At 40.1% G+C, this 24,970-nt stretch overlaps 1 pseudogene across 9 annotated transcripts in view; it reads right to left on the bottom strand.

Moving 5' to 3' along the window:
* Positions 1–7,590: 7,590 nt before the first annotated feature.
* The window catches only part of LOC125415122 (nonsense-mediated mRNA decay factor SMG5 pseudogene), a 106,288-nt pseudogene continuing 88,908 nt past the window's right edge, over positions 7,591–24,970 (bottom strand). For 8 of the 9 annotated variants that reach the window (XR_014998067.2, XR_014998068.2, XR_014998061.2 and 5 more), the window contains one exon: positions 7,591–11,005. The product of XR_014998067.2 is annotated as a nonsense-mediated mRNA decay factor SMG5 pseudogene, transcript variant X7 (transcript). Of the gene's footprint in view, positions 11,006–15,406; positions 15,510–24,970 lie in introns of those variants that run through there. The other variant, XR_014998071.2, reaches the window with a different exon arrangement.

Here is a 24,970-nt window from a genome sequence, read left to right as displayed (position 1 = left end):
AAGGTGTGTGCCACCACACATGACTATTTCTTTTTTAAGGACTTTATCTTTTTTCTTTTCTCTTCTAAGCCTACATATATTTCTAAACACATTATAAACCATTTAGAATGTTTTTTTGCCTAAATCTGTCTTTACTATATATTTCTGTCTTTTTCTGACCACATAAGTCTTTAGTCTGCTAAACCATATGGCTAGGGTTAAAGCTGTGGCATTGGCAGCTGACTCCGCTCCATTCCTTAGCTTTTTGAGAGTCTATCTTCACAGCAGAGGTACTAGAGGAGCCATGTTTACAGATCCACACCACCACCAAGAAGCCTAATGCTGGCTACCTACCCATAATTACTGTTTAAGTGTTTGGTTACAGAGCTTCTTGAAAGATCTGTGAGGTTTTTGCTGCTAATGGCGAGTCAGAAAGCCTCTCTTAAAGGAGCTATACCTCAGCTCACCATGAGCAAGCAGAGCATGCTGGAGAAAAGTAGGTTACCAAGAAGCTGCTCTTGACTCTATTCTTCTCTGTCTAGAATCCTTTTTTAAAAAAAGAAAAGAAAAGAAAAGAAAAGAAAAGAAAAGAAAAGAAAAGAACTTTCTTAGTCTTTATGTGGAAATTCTTACCAAACATTTGGGTGCCATTTGTAGACAAAGTGTCTGTCCTGCCTGGTCCTGCAGCTCTTCAGTTCCAAAGACGCAAAAACACAGAGGTTTATATTAGTTATAAACTGTTTGGCCTATTGTTCAGGCTTATTACAAACTAGCTCTTATGGCTTAAATTCACCCACAATTCTTGTCTCTGTTTAGCCACATGACTGGTACCTTTCCTCAGAAATGCATTTTCGTCTTGCTTCTTCTGTGTCTGGCTAGTGACAGACTCTATGCTTTTCCTTTTTTCAGAATTCTCCTAGTCTGGCTGCCCTGCCTATAATTCCTACCCGGCTACTGGTCATTTTATTACACAAATATGTGACAAATTTTTACAGCGTAGAAAAGCATTATCACACAGCACAAAATGAAGAACAGAGGAGAACAAAGATGAAGGAAGCAAGAAGAAGGTGAAGCAGATGAACTTTGGGCAAGGAGACCAATTGGGAAGATGCAGCAATTTGCCAACTTGTGCTGAGGAGGACTTGAATTAGGACAATAGATTGGCATGATCTCTCAAAGGATCTTGGAGTAAAGACATTCCTTCTGGGCAGCACTGTATGTATTGGCACTATCTTCTCTCTCATCTTGTAACACTTTGTTTATACCAAAATGCATTTTATATGTTTGAGTACATTTGAAGGAGTTGGATTTCTTCAAAGATGAGCATATGTCAGCTTTTCATGAACCCACTTCAGCAAGCATGATATCTGGAATGATATTTTAAAGCTATCTATAAGTCAGGATAATTATTTACTTGTATATTTCAAACATTAAGATATTGCTATTGAAGTATAATGCTTACTTTTACACAATAAGTTAGTTAGGCTACAGTACAATATTTTTAACTGAATGTTAACATTGTTGTGAGAATAATTTTTTTATGGTTAACATTTATGGGTAGCCAATAATATGTAAGTGTGATTACTTTAACAGATGAAATAGACCTCACTTAACCAGTTGGAAGACTATAAAAGGCCCCAAGAACAGAATTGCAGTGTTTCTGAAGGGAAAAGGAATTATGACTCAAAACTGAAGCATCAGCTTTTATCCAAGATTCTGTGTCCTATAGATTTCATATTTGTCAGCTATGAGCTAATTCCTTGAGAATAATATGTATGTTTTCTGTTTCTATATACATATGTGTATTTATTTTTTAAGTTTCTTTCATTGAATAAAAGCTGAGAAATGGAATGACCATTCAAACAGGTGATATCACAAAGACTACAAGGGAAATAGGCTAATATAGATTGAAACAATAACTTTATTTCTAAGTAGAGTAAATTTTAGATATATGAAAAAATCCAGCAGAGATACATAGAAAGCAAATGAAAACATAAGGTTTAAATCTACAAGGGAACTTGATGGTCAAAATAGATGACTCAACAATAATATAGTTTTTCTCTTCCTATAGAACACATATTGTAGTTTAGAAATCTATATACTCTAGCAAACATATGTAAGAGATATCTAGTTGTAGTTATCATCTAAACATATTTTACCTTTAAACTTATTTCAACCAAAATATAAAATTTCCCTTGTAAAGACAACCTAATGTCTTCGCACCTAAAACCATTTCGTCTCAGGTTAATATCATCGCAAGGCAGAGATGAAATCGACTGTCAGGGTTCCAATGACTCTGCTTATCCTGAGACAGAGTGGATAAAGGTGGAAGAGTGGGAGAGGGAAAGAGGGCAGATGTTTTCTGTTCTCCTCAAGTGGACCTCTCGTCTATCGCTGACATTCACAGAGACATCATAAGTCATCATTGACTGTCACAAGCTTTTGGTGCTGATAAATAATCTAGACCTGCCTATGGCAGACTGACAAACAGATGTGTCTAACATGGGACTGAGGAGCTGCAGGGTTTTGTACTGACCTCACTTTTCTAAGCAATGTAACTATGATTCCTTCTCACAGTCTAGAGTAAGAAGAGAGCTAGAAAATCCTTCAGATTGTTCTTCAGAAAATTGTGACATGACTTCCTGTTCCCCTTGGGGGTGGCACAAACTCCTGCCACACCAGGGACAAAGCAACCATGGACTGGACCTTCTCTGAATGATTCAAAGGATTCCTCTTTTGAAATCCAATGGATTTCTGAGCCCCAAAGCTTTGTTTCTTGGGGGAAGATGTCAAGTCGTGTGAAACATCTATCAAACACTGATGAGAAGAGGAAACTTGAGAAATTGTGAGAGGAAGAAACATAATATGCTTGATTCTCTTTCTTTTGAAGAATTTCCAAGCTAATGAACTGGAAAATTTTTGCTGATAATTACACATGGGTCCTCATGAAAGAGAATTAAGCGCTCTGGCACGTTATCCCCACCCATATAAAGAATTTAAATTAATCAACTGTTCTTCTGCGTGGGACTTACCTTGGTGAGGGAATTTCCCACAGAGCACTGGATACAGAAGCTGGAATGTGAGGCTCAAAAAATATCTAAGAAGAAACTGAAGCAAGTACATGTAACTTACTAGATTAACATTTGTTGGAGAAACTGAGACTTTAAGGGAGAAACGAGTCCAGAGAAAGTGTGCGTGTGTGTGTGGCTGTTTGAAATATTCAAAGCCTTTTAGAAAATGACAGTCTTGAGATTATTGGTAGTTTAGGAAGAAGCCAGTTTTTCTTGATATCTAGAGGCAGCCATAACATGTAAATGGAGGACAAAGGAAGTAAATTACAGTGATTTACAGTTCATAGTGTGAAGGGGGAAAAAAGAAAATATAACTTCCCAAACTGGAAGATGCTTGTAACTCCAGCATTCAGGAGGCCGAGACAGGAGAGTTCTGACGTTGAGGTCAGCCTGGCCTATGGTGTGGGGATCAGAGGAGATCCTGAGTGCATGTGTATTATTGACATAGCCACAGTCGCAGATCTATGCAAGTGGCAAAGCCTTCTTGGGTCAGGCTCAACATGGACATTTCCTTGGTCCATGTCTCTTTTTGGTCTACAAATGATTGAACAGTTTATGTGAGAACTGCCAAGTGCAGCTTCATCCTCCTGGATTGTTTACCGCCCGAGAGTACTCATCTAGAGAAGCCTCCCACCAAGATTAGCCAACCGTTCCCCACCATGCCTGAGGTTCCCCTGTGTAGAGGTAGTTAATCCCCCATCAGAGTGCACACAGCGCACCTGATACCAGCTTTTCTGTGCCTGTGTCTGTTCTTTCTTCATTCCCGTACTAGCTTAAGGTTCCGAACTTTGCAAGACACAGCACTAGGAAAAGCTCAGCCTAAACTATAGAGAAAGTTGCTTCATCAGCAAACATAATGTTTCCTGTCATTTGTGTGTGTATGTGGCATTTCTCTAGGTCTTTGAAGAAGAATGCTTATGCTCATACCAAACTGGGATGACACCCGAAGCAAAAGGAACACATAACAAACTGACAAGGGTTCACTGCTCCATTCATTGAAAGAAAGGTAAAGGAGTTAGAAACTGTCCACAAATGCAATAGACTTATTGGAATTATATAGATAATGTGTGCTAAAGGAGATGCCTTCAAAACGATATCTGAGTATTTGAAGTTTGTTGACTTGTAAGAAAAGTTTCTTTCTTAAATATATAGAACACTATAGGTTTAATTCCACTTGCCTGAAATACTACCTCTGGGAATTTATTCTAATGATCGGGATATATGCAATTATTTGTTTATATTATTTATAATTTAAAAAAAGCTTTAAAAACAAATGTCAAAAACAGGAGATTATTTAAGTATCCCCATATGATGGTCATTTTAATAGGTAATAAAATTATCATAATATACTTGAAAACTATGTGTTATAAAACTTTATAAAATGTGTTTTCTCTGAAAATAAACAATTTTCTAAACAATGACTCAGAAATTTGATATACATATGTACATATAAATTATTTAATATTTCTTTATCCGTCTTTGTTTTGAGATGGCATTTTGATATGTATTTTAGGCTGCTTTCCAATACAAAGTCCTGCCTCTGCCTCCCCAGAGCTGGTACTGAAAGCATATACTACACCTAGGATATGTATTTATTTGACTTAGAAAAGACTCTGCTCATCTATTATGAAAATAAAAAGATAGCAAAAATCATAATCATGTAATTAGCAATTTAATACTAAAGGTTCAGAAAGAAAACCACTTAAACAACACTGATAGAAAGCAGCTATTATTGATTTTTGCCATTCTGACAGGTGTAAGATGGTATCTCAAAGTTGTTTTGATTTGCATTTCCCTGATCACTAAGGAGGTTGAACAAGACCTTAAGTGTCTTTTCGCCATTTGAACGTCATCTGATGAGAATTCTCTGTTAAGTTCAGTACCCCATTTTTTAATTGGGTTAATTAGAATTTTCACGTACAATTTCTTGAGTTCTTTACATGTTTTGGAGATCAGACCTTTGTCTGATGTGGGGTTGGTGAAGATCTTCTCCCATTCAGTAGGTTGCCTTTTTGTCTTAATGACAATGTCCTTTGCTTGACAGAAGCTTCTCGGTTTCAGGAGGTCCCATTTATTCACTGTTGCTCTTGTTGTCTGTGCTACTGGGGCTATAGACTGTGCTAGAGAGGAAGTGGACTAATGAGAACACTCATCCACTGCTGGTGGGAATGCAAACTTGTGCAACCACTTTGGAAATCAGTGTGGCGGTTTCTCAGGAAATTAAGAATTAATCTACCTCAGGATCCAGCAATACCACTCTTGGGAATATACCCAAGATATGCCCAATCATACTACAAAAGCATTTGTTCAACTATGTTCATAGCAGCATTTGTAATAGCCAGAACCTGGAAACAACCTAGATGCCCCTCAATGGAAGAATGGATAAAGAAAGTGTGGAATATATACACATTAGAGTTTTACTCAGCGGTAAAAAATGGCAGTTTGAATTTTGCATGCAAATGGATGGAAATAGAAAACACTATCCTGAGTGAGATAATCCAGACCCAAAAAGATGAATATGGTATGTACTCACTCATTAGTAGACTCCAGCCATAAACAAAGGACATTAAGCCTATAGTTCTCAAGCCTAAAGAAGCCAAATAACAAGGTGAACACAAAGCAAAACATATATAGATCCTCCTGGAAATTGGAAGCAAACAAGAGTGCCAGGCAAAAGTTGTGAGCATGAGGGTGAGGGTGGGGGTGGGGGTGAGGTAAGGGGAGAGGGGGAGGGAGAAGGGAGAAAGGAAAGACTGGAGAGAGCTTGGGGGAGTGGGAGGGTGGAGATGGAGGAAGGGTGGATATAGGAGCCGGGAAGAAGATATCTACATTAAGGGAGTCATTTTAGGGTTAGCAAGAGACTTGGCTCTAGAGGGGTTCCCAGCTTTTCACAGGGATGTCTCCAGCTAGGTCCTTGGGCAGCAGAGCAGAGGGTGTCTGAACCGTCCTTGCCCCACTATCATACTAATGATTATCTCGAATATCACCATAGAATCTTTGTTTGGTGATGGATGGAGATAGAGACAGAGACCCTCATCAGAGCAACAGACTGAGCTCCCAAGGTCCAGTTGAAAAGCAGAAGGAGGGAGAAGATGAGCAAGGAAGTCTGGACCACAAGGGGTTGTCCAACTACTGAGACAGTGTGCCTGATCTAATGGGAGCTCACCAAATCCAGCTGGACCGGGACTGAATGAGCATACGATCAAACCAGACCCTCTGAATGTGACTGACAATGGGGACTGACTGAGAAGCTATTGATAAAGGCACTGGGACTTGTTTCTACTGTATGTACTGACTTTTTGGGACCCAGTGTATTTGGACGCAAAGCTTCCTAGGCCTGGATATAGGGGGAGGACCTTGGACTTCCTACAGGGCAGAGGGAGGGTGCGGGAGGAGAGTGAGTGGGGGAGCGGGAGGGGAATGGGAGGAGGGGAGGAAATGTAAATTTTTTAATGGAAAAATAAATAAATAAAAATAAAAGTTGCAAATGTAAAAAAAAGCAGCTATTCAAGGAGTTAAATAAGTAAACAATGATTTGAAATGTTTGTAACTTGAAGTAGTCTGGAAAAGATGCTTATCTGAGGCTGGAGAGATGTTTTGGTGGTTAAAGCACTAGATGTCAATGATAAGTACCAAATCTTGGATCCTGTGAGCCCATCAAAAGTCACACACAATAGTACATGAAATGCCAGAGAGACTGGAGAATCTCTGGGAGCCCACTGGCCACATAGCCTGAAGTATGTTATGGCAAACAACAAAGAGCCCACCTTAAAGTCAAAGATAAGGACCAACATCAGAGGCTATCCCCTGACCTCCACACATGCGCGATGGCACACAAGTGCATACCCTCACACACGAGGATGTACATACACAGAAAACATCCTTATCCAAAATTAATGATAGATATTAAAACTCTATGTGTTTGTGTTCAGGAGAAGCCTGAGAGTGTAAATAAAGTATCAGAAATGGTAAGGTTTGGGAGAGATGAGATGATATTTGAGTTTTTTTTTTTACTTTGCTAAAAATTTTTAATGGATATAAATAAAACGTGAAAGTAGTTTGAAACTTGAGATGGTGGAAGAACTAACTAAAGGTTTGACTGAGACACTGAATTACAGAAAAATGTGTTAAGAATTCAGAAGTGATGAAGAAGCTAAGGGTGGGCCTTTAGGCACATGAGGGGGGCAACTGGATGGAGGCGGAGTTTATGAGGAGGTCATAAGACAGAGGGAAGGAATTCCTCTGTAATGTGGGATCCTGAAAGGATACTCTAGTTGCTTCCTGAATTCCAGGTGAAGCAGTAGATTGAGCACAGCTCCCAAAAGATACCAAGGAGCCAGGAAAAAGCAAGGAACATCTCCACAAAAATGACATTTGAAATTTTTTCAGTAGATGTAGGTTAAAAGGCTAATATTGTACCATATGATATGCATTCCCAACTTACCCAAAGCAGAATGGAATCTGCCAGTCCTGGGAGCTATTTCAGTCATGCTTATGTAGACATGACCAGGAAAATCAATAAAGCGCATTACTAGCATCATGAAATTTTAGCTTTGTATTTATTGAGTTTCGTAGGTGACAGAGACATACCTTCAACAACAGACCTAACCCCACCATAATAAAACAATATACATAAAAGTTGTGTGTCACAAAACAGAGCTAAGTAAATCACAGAATGTCCACAAAGCTGTACGGACACAGAAGTGATGTCTGAATCTGCTGTTTTATCCTAAGATCATTTACCAGTGAGTTAATCTTGGGCTTTGTATCAGAGGAAGCATACTACGGAGCTAAGATGGCCAAGAAGGACACGGGAGGGCCTCTGAAAGCTGCCACACTACAATCCTACCTGCAGGTAGACACAAATACTCATGAGCACACTGCCTACCTCAGCGTTAGGTGCCCATGACAAAAGGACACGCTGAATTTGAACATTGAGCACTGGAGGACAAAGAACAAGAAGATGTTGATTTGTCAACTGATCACTTTCCACTCTTTGTGGAAGTTCAGGATGTTCTTGATCTCCACGCCAGCTTCAGCTGCCATCCCCAGCACCAACTGCAACGGGTATGAGAAATTCCTAGGGTGGTCCAAACAGACACCAGTAACGATAGTCACCATGCTGCTGGGATCCAATACCCCTGGCCTGGAGGAATCCAGCAGACTTTTACAGAACTCAAGAATATTGTAGAGATCCCAGGCATCAGAGTCTGCTCTAGTCATTCTGGGCCTAACCAACCTCTTGGACACAAAGGACTGGCAGAGAATGTACTGGTTCCTTCTCTTTAACTCGTCTTCCAGGAAAGTGACGGCTGCCAGGGCTCTGCGGTCTTCCCATCTTAGGATGTACAGTGTGTCAACCACAACCTTGGGTATGATAAGAAAAAACTTAGCACTAGTGGCCAGTTTCTGTATGATGGAGAGGTGCTCACAGAGGGCCCTGGGGTCAGGAAACAGGTAAGGGGTCAATACTGACCGAGTCTGGGGACCCCGGAGAGTCTTCTCGAGCAATGCCACTTCACGCTGAAGCCAAAGTTGGACTATGTCTTTGGAAAACCTAATTCGTGCAGCTGTTCTCGGGAGCTGCTGAAGTGGGTTTTCTGACCTTTCACGGGTACTGCTCACAAAGACGCCCAGTTTCGAATCGAAGCTCAAGAACTGTCCTGGGAGTCTGGTTGCAAAGTGGCCAAAACTTCTGAAGAAACAGATGCGCACGATAACTTCCTCCCGGTTGGTGAGTGAAGGCAGATCCTGCCCTACGTCCGCTCTCTTCTGGGACACTTGAGGAGGAACCTGCTGGAACAGGGCAATGTCTTCGGGGAGCTGAAGGTACTTGGGAGTGTGTGGCCCTTGACAGCTCCGCAGTAAGTCCTGGAGACGGCGAGACAGACCAAGGCCTGGATGCTGCAGGTCTCCCACCGAGGGCAACAGGTTCAGCAGCACACAGAGGTGGTCCCATAAGCTGAGTACACTCCTCCGGTGTGACGAGAGGAGGCTGTGGTTGCTGCGCAGCCAGCTCAGGATCACCTTGATGGTAGGCAGCAGTCCCTCTGCAGAAAGAATGTCCAATTTCCATTGGGTGGTCTGGAGATTGTTTTTCTGGGCAACGGAGGGCTTCTGTTCCCAAGAGGAACCCCCACAGAACTCTGTGTCCGGAAAGATGTTCATCTCGCTCTCGGTGCACAAGGAACTGCTGACAGCAGGGCTTGGCTCAGACTGAGGTGTCAGAACGTTATGACTGAAGACGGAAGCCAAGGGCGAGCCATGTTTTCCTTGGAGTTTTTGACTCAAAGGAGCTGACAAGCTGGAAGATAGAGTTGTTTTCAAGAGATCGAGGAGACTGTCGGGAGGTACATATGCCTTCAGTTTGTTTCTAGGATGAGCAGTGGTGGGTTTAGATGTACCTCCACTCGTCTGAATGGTTTCTGAACTCAGGGAGCCACTTCCTTCTTCATCTGTTGCATCTGAGTGGGAGGCTTCACTGTTTGTGTCTGATTGGACCTGGGAACTTAAGGATGAGGTTTCCTCTTCCTCTGTCTCATCTGAGTCACAGGCAGAAGGGAAGCCAGACTCACTCTCTCTAAAAATACCAGACCAGCCCTGACTTCTCTGAGAGTTGCTGTTCTGGAGCCCGGGAGATGGAAAATCTTGATGTTGCTTTCCAGGCTCCTTTTCCCAGCATCCTTCACCCAAAGAAGCATCTTCCAGAGTCAGCTTCTGCCTCTGCAGCTCAGCCTGGATCCGTGTGTTCACATGCTGTACTAGATGAGAGAAAAGAGTCAGCGTGAAGATAACAGCTGGTTTGTATTGTTTTGAGCCCGATTTCCTCAGGCTGTGCACATTCATGAGGCAAAGAACCACCATGTGGAAAATGAGGAAGTCTGGGAGAAAAAGATACCCTTTGAGAGGCTTATCATCTACGGAAGCATGGCACTGGACAGACTGATGTGGCCGATAGGAAAGACAGAGACGAAAGTCTTCGAGAACCAGCTGGCACAGGGCTATCAGCCTTGCAGCTTTGAATTTCCTCTTAGGCTGTAAGAGGCTCTGAAGATAGAGGAAGCTAACCAGAAGTCTTTTGTTGTCCCAACACTGCCTCTGGCTGTGGGACAGTTTCCTTCCCTGGTACCTCTTCAGACCGCTATACCTCTTCCCCGCATGATCATAGAGCCGTTTGAGGTTCCAAGCCGCTCCTTTAAAAGGCACTTCAGAGTGGAGGCAGCGCTGATAGAAGTATGTGGCTTCCAGGTCATAATACTTACTCCCCATGAGCGCGCCGAGTTGGTTGAAGGGCATTCCCATATGTGGGGCCACTGACAAGGCTCTATAATAGCATCTCTCAGCCAAGTTCTTGGTGGCCAGGTCCAGAAACTCATGCTGGTAGCGGAACAAGTCTCCCAGGTAAAGCAAGCAGCGATGACAGGCCATGCGGGCCCAGGAAGCCTCTTCCGCTGATGTGGGTCCCACTTTCTTACAGCCAATCAAGTGGATGGCACTGTGGGGCCAGTCTATGTAGCTCTGTAACCTCAGCTCGTAGTGGCCCTGAAGGAACAGGAAGAGATGCTCGTAGAACCTGAGACCGGCCTTCAGGTGAGCCTCCAGGGGCCCGCCCCAGTGGTGGAAAGTGTCCATTTGTTTCTTGTTGGTCTTCATGTGCAACATGATGACGTCAGAGTAGATTTTCCTCCATAAGAGTTCTTCAGCCTTCCGCCCATAAACCACCGGATGCAGGAACATGAGTTTTATGCAGGCTTGCTGAACCATCTCTCTGAGAGCCAGGATGTGAGGCTTGAACACTTCTTTGTGGGCATTTCCTTTTTGAAGGAAGAAATCGAGTCGCTGAGCTGCCAGGCAGACCTCCTGGTAGAGGTGCCTGGCCTTTGGGGTTTCTTCATGGTTTCTCTCCATGAGGCTGGAGAGTGCTGCTTCTTTCTGAGTGAAGCTAATGGTGTTTCCTGAGAAAAGATTCAAACTATCTATTAGAACTCACCCACAAAGACTGAAAATAAGGCCAAAGAGAACAATAAAGATGGAGGGGATACTCTGATTCTCTGGCTTATAAAAACATTTAGTTTCCTGTTCTTTACTTAGCAACCTTGTTCGTAAGTCTATTTCTTTGGAAATCATTCCCATCAGCAGTCAAACCTACATGAATAAGGGGTCCCTTCCAAACCTATCTCTCTAATGAAGGAAAGTCAGGAGTACATACAGTGAAACTAACCTACACAATCTAAGATTAAGATTGTTTATGTGATGTGCATGCATATACAAAGGAAATCAAGTTTAGAAAAGTATAATTATATGGACTTAGAAAGATGAGGATCACTTGGGGGAAAAACCAGTGGAATACAAAATAATATGACTATATCTTCCAAATAGAATATATCACAAGGATATGTAAAAGACACTGGTAAATCCCCCACAAAAGATCTATAACACTTGCTTAACAGACATTCTACTGAAGCTCCTTCATTTGCACGATTTAAAAATAATACCTTTGAATGACTGGCATAGAGAAAACTTAGTAATTAAACAGACGTTCATAATCTGAAGCTCTGTGGACAGGGTTGATGATACACACCTGTGAATCCAGCTCCCCTGAAGCCTCAGGTAGAGCGATATCAGTCAGTCCTGGCCAGACAGGCGAAGCCCTGACTTTGAACTAAAAGTAACAAAGGGCACTGGGCACACAGCTCAGTTCTTGCCTATTATGTGCAAGGCCGTACCTGGAATTCTGTCCCCCAAGTTATAAAATGTGACTGACTAGACGGCACTTTAACTGGCTACTAAATAACCCTGGTTGTCGAGTAAACCAGACTGATTGGGCGAATGCATTACACCATCCTCACGGAAGGATAGAACAGAACCAGGGCAGCAAGTGGAAGGTCTTTGTGTCTTGGACTAAAATGGGAAAAGCTGAAAGTAAAGAGAGATACAAACCAAAGAAGAGAAAATAATTTTGTAGAGAGAGAAGCAATGAAGAGGCCAAAAATTGAACCGGCAGCACCACAGCCTGGCAAACGCTCAGAGCAGCACACCGTTTACTAGGCAGGAGAATTGGGGGCTCTTTTTATTTTTCTCCCTTCTGAGCTGACTGAGGCATGAGGGATAAGACCTACCATAAAATATCTAGAGAAGACAGACCTACAGCCTAGCGTAGATCAATAGCTCTCCTTCCTTTCCCCATCTCTCTACCTTCCTCCCCCACCACAATTTGTCTAAGAAAATTATCTTATCAAACTATAAGAAAGAAAAAGAGATTTAAGGCATCTTCAAAAATTTCCCCAAATAAGTCCCTCCATTAGGACAGTAAAGAAGCCATAGATAAAATAGTAGCTCACAGTAATGAAAGAAAGTTTTCTAAGCACAATGGTGTCTCATTTACTTTAGAAAAATTGTACTTCAGCATGCCCAGAAAAGGTAGAAAACTCATCAGATTTAATCTAATTTCTCCTTTTTAAGAAAATTAAAAAGGTACACACAAATACTGCCTTTTCTGCTAATTTCTGCCAACAGCTGTATAATCAGGTGACCATGGATCATGCAGTCATATTTTCTCATCTATATGGTGAACAAAAACACTGTAGTACTCTATACATCTAGGTACGAATCCATGGAGCTACGCTATAGTTTCTCACGATTACTTTCGAACCAAATAATTGTGGGGAATTGCTCATCTTGCCTGAGTGAATGTCGAGCAGACCTGGCCCCTGCACAAGAGCTCTCACACTGATGGTGATGTCTGATTCTTTCTTTCTCTCAGGACCTCTTCCCTCCTTTACAAACTTTTGGAGAAGTTTCCCAGCAGGCTAACAGGAGGGAATGAGACACAGCTGCTCCTCCTGAAGACATGGGCGATGATAATTCCCCAAGGCTGATGCTTCCTGATCTAAAGCTCATGAAATCCTAGGGGCTTCATTATCAAATGGATAAAATTACACCCCTTCAATGAAATGAGACTCTAATAACCCACCTTTGAACTCACCAGTAAGCTGAACTCCTAGAGTGTACGTCTGCTCAGCCTTCTGGCTCCCTGGGCCTTGTTTCACCCATAAGGCTCACCAATGCCTTTTGAATACAGCACTTAACCTAGGCCCCCACATTAGCTCTGCAAAATTGGCATAGGCAGGGCTCACAAGTGATCTGACTCAGCGTGCTTCCTTGGGTAGGGAAGGCAGACTCAGAAATGATGCAGACAACAGAAAGACAGCAGGACAGACAGAAAATAGAAGTTAAGTTAGAAAAGTATCACAGAACCAGACATGGTGATACACACCTATAATCCCAATACTAGGGAAACTGAGGCAAGATGACTAAGAGACTGAGGCCAGCCTGATCTATAATGTTGAGACCTTGCTTCTGAGAATCAATAATATTTACATAAACTAAAAATTAAAAAAATTTAAAAAATACAAAAATGAAGTTAGTAAAATATTCTATTTATAGCCACCACAGGAACTTACATCTTTATTCTTGGTACTTGAAAGGAGATAGGACTATCAGGAGAGTAAGAGTACAGAGCTTTATCAAGTACAGCCTACGTGATATTGAGAGACTGTCTTTAAAGGAAAGAAGAAGAAAGAAAAAAGAAAGAAAGAGAAGAAGAAGAAGGAGGAGGAGGAGGAGGAAAGAAAGAAAGAAAGAAAGAAAGAAAGAAAGAAAGAAAGAAAGAGAGAGAGAGAAAGGAAGAGAAAGAAAACTAAGTACTTCCATTCATAATAAATATGCAACAAAATGAAACAATTGTGAAAAGATTTAACAAAAGTACAAATTTATACCCTAAAAGTTATAACACAGTGTTGAGATAAATTGAAGAATTAAATAAGTGGAAAGAAACTCATAATTACTAATCATAAGTTTAATATTATAAGAGGACAAAAATCTCCAAATTGTTCTATGGATTCAGTGTAATCCCTGTTAAAATCCTCACTAATATCTCTGTGAGAATCCTAAAACAAGTACTACCATTAACATGAAAGGGATATCTATATAAGATTAGTGATATAATTCAATGATAGAACATTGCCTGGCATGGCAAATGACTGAGTCTGATCTCCCATATCTACTCCCCACGCTCACGAGAAGGAAGAGGAGAGAAACTAAGAAATTAGTGGGTCTACAACAACTGCTGTTTCTAAACTTGTAGCAAAGTTTGTCAAGCTTGTAAAGTTGTAAAACTTGTAATTCATGAAAGAGAAAATGAAGAAATAAACACTTATATTTAAAATCTACTTATTTCAACAAGAATGTCAGGTAAATTAGTGAGGAACCATCTTTTCAACAAATGGTTCTTGAATAACTGTCACAAGAATGAGCTTGCTCCCATTCCTTAGATCTTACACCAAAAGAATCAAAACGAATCACAGACTCATTGTAAAAACTGAAATATTAAACTCTGTGAATAAAGTTGAGGAGAAAATATATGTCATGCTGCGTTAGTCAAAATTTCCTTTGACATGACAACAAATAATAAGACCGTATCCAACTTTGCCACTGATGCTTCCATGAAACTAAAAGGCCCCACTTACTGTCCTAAGGGAAGAGTATTTATTGTCACCTTAATAGAAAGGGTAAAATTAATCATTGCCCAGTGTTCTGGATTTCAGTATGGCTGCATGCAGTGTGTACTTGACTTAGGAATGTCTAAATGTTCTGAAAACTTCAGACAAGCTATTCTGATCATTTAAAATACCATTCTCTGGGACAACAGAAACATAGAAGACAGCCTGAGCCCAGGCTGGAGAGCTCACTCAATGGGTAAGACCACTTTACACACAAGCTTGGAAACCCAACTTTGATCCCCAGGATTCACTAAAATTGGAAGGAAGGAACTGTTGCCTCAGAGTTGTCCTCTGTCCCAACATATTCACGGTGGCATAGGCACATCACCACACATACATCACACACACATACACAATGATGATAAATAAAATAAAATTTAAGAGAAGAAAATTTTCAAATGTCTGAAAACCTCATACATATGTAATAATTTATAATACATTGCCATTTCCTACAGCATAGTGATGAAAGTCTGTAATCCCAGTTGTCAGAGCCCAGAAGCAAAAGAAACAGGTGTTCAAGAACTGGTTCTACTGGTAGCAATCCTGGGCTACTTGGAACTCTGCCTCAAAGAGAAGAGGAGGAGGAAGGGGAAAATGGTCAGAAAATAGAAATGTTTTGATGTTTAGTAATTGACTATATAAATTAAAAGCACCATGAAGTACAGGACCATATAAAATGTGAGACAATCTGAGCAAATCAACTATGTGCTTGGGTAGAGAGTGAGGGGAGCATCTGTGTGTTATAATCTATTTCAGGATTTGGACTTAACTCACGACTGTCAAAAACTCACATACCTTACAATGCAGCACCTTCAGGTTTGGACTCACACGGAAGAGAGCTCTTGGAAGTGCACACCGTTTGACAAGAGAAAAAATATTCCTAGCAGCATTGTTTGTAATAGATGAAACAAAAGAAATCCAAAACTAGAAAGAATCTGATTTTGTGTCATCAGTGAATTGAATAAACTGCAGGATATACAGGCATTACATTGTAAGCATAAATGAGCAGTCACACTACCCCCATCCTTATGGATGTATCCCACAAATGGGCAAAACTGAAAAATATATTCTTCATGGATATACACTTCACATTCACAAATGCAAAAAAAAAAATGTGTAAGTATGCCGTCCACTGCAGGAAACATGCATGTATATATGTTGTGTGCTTGTGCATTTTATATGCAAATTTGATCACTGAAAATTCAAAGTTTGTATAAAAAGACCAAACACAAACACAAAGTGTGTGTGTGTGTGTGTGTGTGTGTGTGTGTGTGTGTGTGTGTGTGTGTATCCCCTCATGCCTCCAAGGTTGTGAATACAGGTACTCACAATGCAGTAGTAAGTATGTCAAGATCATTGGACACACTCAGACATTGTTAGTTCTTTGCTTTCCATCTTGCTTCAAATAGGGTCTCTTTGCTATTTCTCTGCTTCATACACCATTAGTTTCCAGACACTTCCCGCCTTTGTCTCCCCTAGAAATAGTACTAATATTATGGGTGCTTACTTTATAGGTCCAGTTTTACATGAGTTCTGGGGAGTTGAACCCGGGTCCATCACTCATGTTCAACAATCACTTTTACCCATCGAGCCATCTTTGTAGTCATATAAGTCTTTACGTCTGTGTCTACTTTGATACCAGATAACTTGAAAAAGAATTAACATTAAATACTAAGTAGTTGTTTTCTTTTAGAAAGATAAATTGTGTTCGCTAAAAATGGTCAAAAGTATTAAACAATTTTTGTATAGAGTTAGAACTAGAAAAGATTTTTTTTAAGTTCAAAAGTAGAAAGACATGTCAAATAATCTTTCAAATTACAGAGGATGCCTAGCGGGTGGAGATGAGTTAGGTGTGGTCAGTCAGTCGAGTATACAGAAGGTATTGCAAACCCATGGCTGCCTTTTGTCTGTGGATGACATATTGGAATGTCTTTCTCATTTATTTTCCCTCAATGTCATTCATAACATTCATGCTGCAATCATGAATTCAGCAAATTGTGTAAATTATAAGCTTTTGTCTATTTTTACAAACTGTATTTGTATTAAAGACACATAGCCTGTGACAGAATCTAATAAAATGACCCATCTAAATATAATTCTCATAAACGAAGGCACCAATAGCCCATCAACGGAGCTCTAGAATAAGACTTTGAGAATGTACGTGTCTCTAATTATAACACAAAGAGATCTCAAATAATAGCAGACTTTGATTTCTAAAGAAGCCAATGAATTCAAGAAAAGATGAAAAGAGACTCTTCCGAAGACAGAATCTTGTATATAACCCAGTCTGGTCTTGAATTAATGATACTTCTTCCTTAGTGCCAGGATTTCAGATGTCCACAAGCACATCCAATAAAATATTTCATTATAAGTCTCTAAGAATAAATGAGCTCTCTGATGAGGTAAATGTCTTCCATCTAGGGGCAGAATTAAAGCAGAAATTATCCCCATTTGCACATCATAGATGAGTTTTGCTCGTGGGTGGGAGAGTGGCTTAAATGAATGCTAATATCCTTTTTTGTCATGTTAATTGTTTTCACTCATACAGATGGTTTGTAAGAACCAGCCCTTACATAATTATGAAATCCTGTGAGGTAGTCCACTTAGGGCTCTTGTCTCTACAATTTCTATTTGTCCCAAAATCTGTCACTTGGAGGAGTGAACAGTTGGAAAGGACAGCTGAACATGAAACTGAAAAAGTAAAATCTGAAACCACACAGTGCGCAAAGACAAACAGGAACAGAGAGGCAAAATGTAATGAATGTGATTCCTCCAGCATGGTGGACGCCTGACCTACAGGAAAAGCTGCCATTCTTCATCAGCCAGCATCCTCCTTTAAGATCAAACCTTCCCTCCTTCCTCCCCATGATGACTCATTAACCTATTTCAGATGCTGCTTATCAAATCGCACTCAATGTATCTAAAAACTAAAATCACCGTAACTGTACTTTCACTTTGGTCAGGTAAAAAGACAACGTTTTCCTTTACAGCATTGTTTCTGTTGCCCTGGACAACATAGCAATCACAGTCAAACCTAGACAAGATGGATCTGCAGCACATGTGCCATCTAAATAAAACCTGCCATTTTTTAAGACAGTCTGGGTGAAGAAAGGAAACTGCAAGTTGCCCAATGCAAGGCAGAAATGGTGCCAACAAGCTCCAGCGTGTTGATGGAAGAGCATATATAGTCTGACGGCTATGCTTCAGCCCCCGAAAGCTGCAAGGACAGACTTCTCTGCGGCATGAGAAGAGTCTGAACTTGCCTGTCAGTGACAAGGTTAGAGCTGCACACCTCCCACGCAGAAAATGAATCAGACACCAGGAGCTTGCTTCTCCCAGAACATCAAGCACTTCTGGAAGCCACTTTAACTCTTTCAAATACTAGGGGAAATTTTTTAAATAGAGAAAGGACAATCAGGAAAGAAGTCACTAATAGTATTTTCACAGCAGTCAGTGAAAGCAATGTGTTTAGTGTTACAAATAATGTTGGAACAACGACAAGCAAGTCAAATGTCCAAGAGGAAGAAAGAACTGAGTTAATTGTAATTTATGTGAGAAATGGTGTCATATTCTGCAATTGTTCTGCCTTGCATGCATCAAATTTTCAAGCAGTAAGGTGCAGTGACAGGCAAGAAGAAAACAATGCAACACGTTGAAACACTAAAGTGAACTCTAATAGTAAACTCTGAAGCTAAAAATTCTTTTAGGGTGCACGGCATGATGCCAAATCCCCAGGGAATTCTGGCAGTGCCCCTGTGCCTGCAGCATCTGCACAAACGGGAGAGAATGATTGACTCCATAGAACAAAACTGTCAAAAGCACAGAGGAAACAGGAGTAGACTAGGTGTAAGTCAGGTAAGCACGGATGATGGTTTAAAATCACATCTGGGAAAGCTTTCTAGGTCCAAGTCAGTTACGCATGGATGATGGTCCAAAATCATCACATCTGGGAAAGCTTTCTTCTTGCACTTCTTATCTTACCTCACCTGTCCCAGATTATAGCTCACACAGTTATCAACTCAGGAAAGTAAAGAACTAACCAGAATCACTAGAGCTGATAGCCTAGTGATTGACTTTGGGGTACTATCTAAGTAAAGGTAAACCCTGTAGCCAATGGGGGCATCAAAAACAGTAGCTGCAGGTAAGCAGGCCAGCTACTGATCAGCTTCTCATGTTCACAAACATTGTGAAAATCAGCATCTCTAGTGACCATTATCACCACCATCAACAATAACAACAATAACAGCAGTGGCAGGTACCTGGTTGTAAATTTGGGTTTTTCTGCTCCCCAAATTAATCTATCAAAAACTTGCTGGGATGTGGGTAGGGATCCAGCCCTCTGCACATTATCAAGCAGGACTGATAATTCTAATGCAAAACAAGTCTAGGTGATCTAATAGAAAGAAAGTGGTTTGTATATGAAAAGGGGTGCAAGAGATTAGAAATATGGTACTGAGAAGCAATGATGTGGGGAGTAAAGAACAAGAAGATGGGAAAACACAGTGTTCTAGGCCACGGATTAACAATGACCTCTCTACTCCAAAGTAATGCCTTCTTCACTCCCCAAATTTAATAGAAAAACACAAGACTCCTAGAAGGGAGTTGCCAAGCTTACAGTGTAGAGAAGAGAGGTGAATAAATGAACTGCATTAAATAAGAATTGGAAGGAAAAAAAATTGAACATATTTAAATCCTCAAAGAAACAAAAGAGAATATTAGAAACAAAGGTCAGGACTTTGGCCCACAGCCCTGGCAGCTTTCAGAGGCCAGGCTGGTCTTAACGACACACTAAACCCCTTTAAGACCACCCAACAACCCCAGACTACACCTCTTTCCCTGGGCTCCATATTAGACCTACAACCTCAGAAGAAGGCTTCTGCTTTACTGGAGGCCAGGTCAGATCCTGGAATCGCTGCTCCAGCAGAAAAATTCTGGTACACTGGAGGCCAGGAGGTACTAAGAATCCTAGAAGCCAAGCAGGTACCCAGAAACACAGGGACCACACAGGGACTTGGAACCGCACAGGCAATATTGGCATCCAAAATCTCAGATATTTTGCAGGCTCCCAAAACCTCAACAGAGATACCCCACTGGTCCTGAAGACTCACTAATCACCAGAACTCTTGGTTACTTAGACTGGAAGACCAGAGAGAAAACAGAAACCAAGGAACAAAATGATGTGGGATTCCCCTCTGTGTGTTGTGAATATCAATGGTGAATAAAGAAAACCATCTTGAGCCTGTAATAGGGTAGAACTTAGTTAGGTGGGGAAAACTAAATTGAATGCTGGAAGAAAGAAAGGCAGAGTCAAGAAGCCATGTAGCTCTGCCAGAGACAAATGCCAGAACTTTAGCTGGTAAGGCATAGCCACGTGGCAATTCACAAATTACTAGAAATGTGTTAAATTATGATGTAAGAGTAATCTACTAAGAAGTTAGAGCTAATGGGCCAAAAAGCGATTTAAATAATATAATTTCTGTGTAATTATTTTGGGGCTGAGCAGCTGGGAACCAGCAAGAAACCTTCCTGCAACAAATTGGTACCCACATGGCCAACTAAAATCCTGAGAGGATTTGCAAAAAAAATTCTAGACACTGAAAAACAAAGTTTAGCTGCATATTTTTTCGAATGGGCTTTGCTTGCTGGCGGCATGATGCAACCTCTTTAAGAAAGGTTTTCATGATTCAACAGTAGCAGAAAAGAAGCCACGGTTTTGAAACACTGGCTTTCTGGGCCGAGCAGCCAGCATGAACTCTGACTCTTTCTGGAGGTCCAGCTATGGAGCATTTAAGTGGAATTTGTTAACAGAGTGTTACAACTCGCTTAATGGCAACATAGACTGACTGTGTGCCTAAAAATGGGGCTATGAGCATGGCTCTCAGAGGCAGCTAACAGCTCCACCATCCTGGACCAGGCAGGGCAAGGAGACAGTGCCATATTTCCCCTAGCAATGGCACTGCTTAAGTTCATAAGAAGGTCTTAGCATTTTAAGAAGCAGTCCAAGTCAGAAAATAATTATAAATACACAATAAAGACCTAATTCAGATGGAAAAGACCTCTAAATCAATCACAGTGTTATATAAATGTACATAGGCTTGGGAGAGAGAAGAGAAAGATTATAGAGAGTTATATAACAAATGAAACAAAGTCTTTAAAGAGACAAAGTACAGACAAAAGACATAGATTAAAGAAGTAAAGACAATAAAATAAATATTAAAAAGTAATAGAGGAAAACCAAGTCACGTAAAGATGAAATATGCCCAGAGAATCTGGATTATGTATATTATTGAGTTTTCTTTGAATTTTTTGACTGTGAAGGAACTAAGTAACCAACATATATATTTTAAAGGTATCTTGATTTCAGAATTTGAGTCTAAGGATATGTTTCTTTGGAAAACAGGTTCTGCTTTTGTTTCCACAGAGGATGAGAACCTGTGGATTCATTCCAGACTAATGTGGTTCGATGGACCAAGACCATCCAAAACGTTGCCTTGAACATCCCTCAAAAATGACTTCACCCAATAAACAGCAAGAAGCAGTTTGGAGAGAAATATTCCCGTATTCCCAAATATTGTTTATAAATGTTTGTTTGCATTTAAAGGGGAATATGCTATAGAGATTTACATTGGTAAGATCTTGGTTTATTGATACAAATTTAAGGTCAATTTTATTATACTATATATGTATTTCTGATCTTGAGTAAAATATTGTGTTTGTCCAGCTCATTTAAAAATGTAATATATAATTTTAAAATATTGGTTAATAGAGAATCATCTGTGATAGTCAAGTATGTAGTCATGTTAGTTAGGTATTCTAGATATTTAGAGATATATTTCAGTTAGATATTTTTCAAATCTTTCAGAGACCTTCAGAATATGGCAATTAAAATGTTTTAAGAATTTAAGACTTTTCATGGCATTGAGACACATTTGCTAGTGTCATCAGCAATTACTTCAAGAGGTTGATGGGCATAGAAGGGGCTCCTTGTGTTGTTTGTTAGCCATTTGGACAGGAAACCACTCTTGCCTGAACTGCTTGATGGTATGCTATTTAAATTGGACATGCAGGACCCACAGAAAAATGACTGCTAAACTTGCGTAAAGAAGATGAGACAATCCTTCAGGGTTTCTGTTTCATGAAAGAGTCTGCCAGATATTCTGCAGGACACAGAAGAAAGTGACTGAAAAACTGCCAATAGATGTGGAACTGTCTTTGAAATCCTCCTTCATGGAAATAGTCTGCTATGGGCCTGTAGGTGGAAGATGGATGCCCCAGTGGTACAGAAGAACACCTTCTCAACACCTCATGGAACCTTCTCCAAAATTGATCATATACTTGCCCACAAAATGAGTCTCAACATATACAAAAAAAAAAAAAAACTTGGATAACCCACCGTATCTTTTCAATCCATTATGAATTAAAGCAACAAAAACTACAGAAAGCCTACCAACACATAGAAACTGAACAACTCTCTAGTGCATTACCACTGGGTCAAGGAAGGAATGAAGAAAGAAATTAAAAGCTTCCTAGAATTCAGTAAAAAATTAACCCACAACATAGCCAGACTTATGTCACACAATGAAAGATGGACTAGGAGGAAAGTTGATAGCAATAAGTGCACTCATAAAGAATTTGGAGAGATCAAGCACTAGCAACAGAACACCACACCTGAAAACTCTAGAACAAAAAGGAGCACGCATACCCAAGAGGAGCAGATGGAAGAAAATAATCACTGAGGACTGAAATGAATAAGATAGAAGTAAAGAGAACAATACAAAGAATCAGTGGAGCAAAGAGTTGGTTCTTTGAGAACATCAGCAAAATAGATAAATCCTTATCCAAAGTAACTAAAAGACAGAGAGACAATACCCAAGTTAACAAAACCAAGAGGATATGATAACAGACTCAGGAAATCCAGAGAGTCATTTAGTCATGCTTCAAAAGCCTGAAGCCCACAAAATTGGAAAGTCTAAAAGAAAGCAACAAATTTCAATAGACACCACTTACCAAAGTTAAATCAAGAATAAGATAAACAATTTAAATAAACCTACAACTGCTAAGGAAACAGAAACAGACATTAATAGTTTCCCAACCAAAAGGGCCAAGGTTCAGATGGTTTTAATGCAGAATTCTACCAGACTTTCAAAGAATAGATAATACCAATAGTTCTCAAATTATTTGTCTCAGAAACCTTCACACGATCAACCCAAACTAGCCATTTGTTATTAAAATAAAATCCAATTTTAATAGACTAAGCTCAGCCTCAGTAAAAGTGATATTAATATCTAATTTTTCAAACTGATTGAGGGCTTCTTTGAATTTAATAGACTATTACATAGTCTCTTTTTTGAAAGACTTACTAAAGAAAGATATATTTCTGAAGCCAAACTATCGGAATATAAATTAAGTTCTGAAAGTGATGTCTACACAAGACTGTTCAGTTCACCTCAATACTATGTTACATCACACAACAGGGGCCTCTTATGCTCCAATGGCCACCCAAGCAGGCAGCCCAGGGAAAAGAATCACAGCACTGTCTGACAAGGAAGGACTCTGTGAACCTCCAAGGGATGGGCAGGGTCAGTAATTACAATTTCTTCACACAGCAGAAGCTCAGCCATCACTGAAATCTGAAAAGCACTCCATGAAAAAGAACAGACATCAAGGAATTTAGGATCTAAAGAATGGAGTGTATTATGTTTTATTTCCAATCATTTTTCTAGCACAGCGAGATATGAGAGACAAAGGAACTGAGACAGCATCTGTAAGATAAAGGATTTTTATTCTAGTGAACTGGCTACGAGCTGTGCCATGTGGAATGCTGTGGAAGTTCAGAACATAGATAATTTACTGTGAACTCCAACACCACTGGAGTTTGGCATCAGAAGTAGGAAGCAATGAGTAAGGGCACTTGACTGCAAGCCCAAAGATTTTAGTTTAATCCTCAAGGCCTACATGGTGGAAGTAGAAAATCAACTCCTACAAGTTGTCTTCTGGTCTCCACACACTTGCAGTAGTATACACACACACACACACACACACACACCACATGCATGCACACACACACATGTACACACAAATGAAAATACAATAAAATAAATAATTATATTTATGATGAACATAAAAAACAGAAAGAATTCACAAACAGAATGTCGGAGTAAACTTGGGGGTGGTGATTGATCAAAAATAGGATGTAAGGCAATAGTAGACAGGCTCCTTTTCCCTCCATCTGCTGTGTCGGATTGCAAGGGTGTAGGTGTTGAATTATCTCGGTTCAAGAAATAACCAGGATAGCTAAAAGATAAGATGATTGTATTTTTATTTATTATAAGGGGCAAACTCATGAAGCAGGAATGAGAAGTCCAAGCTCAGCTGTTCTGCAAGGGAACCACACAAAGAGAGCACACCTGGACCATGTGCCATTTTTCTTCAGATCCCTAAAGCCACACCCTAACTTGGTCCCACTTCTTAAAGATAATTGGGTGACAAAGATTCCCCATTACCTCCCCTTTTTGTCTAAATAAGAGCCACCAAACCCAATATAAAACTACATAAAATAGGAACAGATACCAAGTATAAAATTACAACCCACATAAACAATATTAAGCAAGGAACACATAATAAACGTTTTAATAAACATTCTGTTCTAAAGAGTCAAAGTCTTGTATCAGAAATAAGCTTGGCTAAATCATAAGAGGAAGGTAACTATGACTATCTAATCTTCAACCCTATCAAAGGCCTGAGAAGGGAGATAATATTACTTGAGTAGGCAGGAAGTGCAATCAAGCAGTTTCCAAAGCAAGGAGTATATGACAGAGACAACTGGTTACCTGAGCAATCACCCAAAGTCTCATTGGCAATGTTGAAGCAATCAACTTTGGCTAAGGCCTAGAGTAACTGACAGACCATTTTCAGAGACAGGAAATTTTTCAGAACTGTCTTATCCTGTCTTGGCAAGGTTTGGCAGTCCTTTTTTCTTGTGTCCTGCTTATTCAGCCCAGATACCATGTACTTTGTCAGTGGTTGAGGCATGGGCAATTCCTTGCCCAAAGGCCAATTGTGCCAAGAAGAAAGCAATCTCCAGGTGTCTTCGGTGCTCAACATTCTTTTGGAAATAGATTGATGCTGTCAGGAGCAATCGTGTCTCATGTAAACAGAACCCTAAGCTATTTAAATACCATATTCTACAGATCCTTGAAGTGGTTGAAGATTATCTATTTAGGCAGAATACAATCATATGTATCTAAAGATCCTAATTAATCTGACTATATGTATAACAAACATGAATAATTATTGACCTATAATATTTAATATCTGTATAACTTAAAGACTAAGACTTCAAATCAGAATATTAAATAA

This window comes from Myodes glareolus, chromosome 19 (genome assembly GCF_982192425.1).
Source record: "Myodes glareolus chromosome 19, mMyoGla1.1, whole genome shotgun sequence".
Taxonomy (NCBI): domain Eukaryota; kingdom Metazoa; phylum Chordata; class Mammalia; order Rodentia; family Cricetidae; genus Myodes; species Myodes glareolus.
Note: the sequence above shows the minus strand (reverse complement) of the source record. Positions and strands in the feature narration are given on the sequence as shown.